Source organism: Corvus brachyrhynchos, unplaced genomic scaffold (assembly GCF_000691975.1).
Source record: "Corvus brachyrhynchos isolate BGI_N302 unplaced genomic scaffold, ASM69197v1 scaffold101, whole genome shotgun sequence".
NCBI classification, from domain to species: domain Eukaryota; kingdom Metazoa; phylum Chordata; class Aves; order Passeriformes; family Corvidae; genus Corvus; species Corvus brachyrhynchos.
In genome coordinates, this window is record NW_008237239.1 from 15,714,674 (window position 1) to 15,717,566 (window position 2,893).

Here is a 2,893-nt window from a genome sequence, read left to right on the forward strand (position 1 = left end):
TGCTGCCCCCAAAGGCGGCGCGCCCGCCCGCCTCCATAGGGAGCGGGGGGCTTCGGAGGAGCCAGCCCCGGTCCCGCACCGGCCGCCTTTGAACTTTGTTCGCAGGCATGGGAGGGAGAGCAGCGAATACCGATACTCACCGTGCTCTTTGGCTTTCCAGATGTAACTCCGTCTCTCCCTCTTCTTTGTGTATAAATGAGCAGAGGTTACATCGCGGGCACGCGGTGTAATGCCCTGGATAACCCCGACCCTGTTAATTTAATGCTACGCTAACCTCAGAGTGTGTGATTGGAGCTCGAGTGTTGGGTTAGAAAAGCGCCTCTCCACGCTGGAAACAAATTCCCTTTCTCTCTCCACACCCACCCCCTTTCCACGCAGAGTCTCCCAGCCCTGTATTCCTGCACAAACCAGGACACCTACCTTTCCGAGAGCCACGTTCCCTATCACAGAGTGCATTTTTTGCCCACTCTCGAAACAACTGTGCAATTCCCCAAACCCACGTGCCGTGCCCTGCCTGCTGCGTGGGGCTTGGTTTCACGCACTGTGCCACGCCGAGGTCTGGCACTGCCTGCAAAGCGCTGAGACCTCGCGTAGGGCGGCGGGGGCGAGGGGTCGGGGCTCTCTTTCTCACCCCAAAATCGCACGCTCAGCCCGTGGGACTGGGGTGCTCCTCCGGGCGCTTTCTACCTGCCTGAACAGAGGGCTGGGAGCTGACGGACAGTGATCGCTGTACGCGGAGCGATCAAACCCCCTTAGCCGTGCGTGATCTCGAGCTCTCTCTCTCTCTTTATTTATTTATATTTAATTCCCTTTCAATTCCCCTAAATGAGGTTTGATGAATACAGCCCGTTGTCCGCGTTGATACCAAGGTAATAATTGTCAGGGGGTCTGAGCGCTCCAGGAAAAAAAAAGCGGAGGAAGAGAGAGAAATACAACCTCCGCTATCTCGCTGTTACTAATTCCCAGCCGGCTCGGACTCAGGGGACAAGGCGATCGCTTAACAAACCCTCCTCCTCCTCCTCTCCCTTCACCACCCCTTCCTTCCTTCCTCTTCGCCGGCACATTTTCTCCCCCGCGCTCGCCCACGTTTCATTCCTCCTCTTCGTGAGGAATAAACCGTGCAAACTCAAACTAAAATGAAAAAAATAAAAAGGGGGGGGAAAGAAAAAAAAGGAAAGGTGGGTGGGAATGATACAGAAGGGGAATAAAAAAATAAGAAAGGGGAGGGAGGAGGAAAAGGACGGAGAGTGTCTGTGCCTGATCGCTGACCATCTGTGCAAAAGGTGATCATTGTTAGGTACTCACATGGCTGGTGGCAGAGCAGCTCTTAGCAATTAATAAGTCTCTCAGCTTGAGCTCTTCTTTCCCCTTTTGGATGGCAGCGCTCTCTGCGTGGCTCGCTCTCACTCGCGCGCACACACAAACCCGATCAGATGCTTCAGGACCGGCCACTTTGCGAGGGCAACAACACGGGAGGGTTTGTATTACTCCAGGTTCGTGTGTGTAGCCTATAAATAGCGAACTTTTTGATGGAATCAGCTAACAAATGAGAGAAGAAGGCGTAATTTTGCGCAGGGAGCCCCCCTTTCTCTTTGCAAGATTAAAACCCCCCAGGCAGCAGACAGAGCTAAAGTTGTGGGTGTGTAGAAAGGAATTTCACTTTATTGTGATCGTGTGCGAGATTTGTTTGTTTGTTTATTTTGGGGGTTGTTTTTGTTCCTCCCCCCATCGCCACCCCCCACCAACCTATACGTTACCTATACGTTACATCCTCCTCCCTGCCTTCCCAGCTAGGGGCAGGAACTGACCCGTGTTAGCACCGACTTTAACTCCAAGTTGGGAACACACGGCGCGTTTGAGGTTTTTTCTTTTGGTGGTGGTGCCTGTTGTTGGTTTGGTTTTCTTTTTTTTTTTGCGGCGGTGGGGGGGAAGATGTCCACGCGATACCGCGTGGAAATGCAGGAGGCGGGCGGGCAGGCTTCCCTGAACGTGCCCTCATTTTGAAAGCAAGTGAGGAACAGAAAGAAAACAGGTCGGAATTATTGGGGGGGGGAGGAGGGAAGAAGGCGGTACTTTGGTAGGGACGAAGCGTGTGACTGGGGCTTTGGGTCAGCCACGGAGCGATGGCCCCACTCGAGAAAAAGCGCCTCGAAACACGTGGCTGCGGGGGTTCCGCGGTGCGGTCCCCCCACGCCGCTGTCCCGCCCGGCGCAGCGGAGCCCCGGGCACGCGTGGGCGCCTCTGCAAGCTCGTCCTTGGGGGTGCCAGGGGGCCCGGCCTTTCGCTCGTGGGCAGCGGGGCCGACCCGACGGCTGGGGCCCTGGGGGAACCCCCTGCTCCAGAGCCCACCCCGGCCTTCCTCGGGCAGTCTACGGGCTCCTCGGGGCCGGCTCCCCCCGCCGTCCTCCCTCCCGTGTTTTGTCGGAGGTCTGAGCAGTACCGGCACGTTCGGCATCCCCCCATAACGACAGCCCCCTGTCCCCCGAGGACATTGATTTGCGGGAAGCTTAAGGCTGGGCCCTGTCAGCAGAGGGGCTGCCGCTGATAAGGATCCCACCGCGGCAGCTATGAAGAGGTTTTCTCCCCTGACAGGTGTCTGACAGGGCTGGCCGGGAAGAACTGCTGACCTGTCTAAAGAAATATATCTGCGTCTCCCGGAATGGCAGGACAGATGGTGCCCGTTCGCACCGCGGCGACTTCTCTCGATGGCACACACCGAGCGGAGCTGATGAGTGGTTTGTTTTTATGGCAGGGAGGTGGGGATGCCCTCGGACATCCCGTGGCACAGGCTTGATGGGAAATGTCCGCTCCTGTACAGGCGCGGGTGGCACCGACACGCGTACCGGGCAGGCAGGAGTGGAGCGGCACCGCTCCCGCCCCGTCCCCGCGTCCA

General features: G+C 57.2%; 1 long non-coding RNA gene across 1 annotated transcript in view; it reads right to left on the reverse strand.

The window, feature by feature from the left end:
* The window catches only part of LOC108445608, a 3,865-nt gene extending 1,074 nt beyond the window's left edge, over window positions 1-2,791 (reverse strand). Inside the window, exons 1-2 of the long non-coding RNA XR_001860543.1 lie at window positions 2,628-2,791; window positions 1,306-1,451 (exon numbers count right to left, since the gene is read on the reverse strand). This is a non-coding gene — a long non-coding RNA (uncharacterized LOC108445608). The remainder of the gene's footprint in view (window positions 1-1,305; window positions 1,452-2,627) is intronic.
* Window positions 2,792-2,893: the final 102 nt, after the last annotated feature.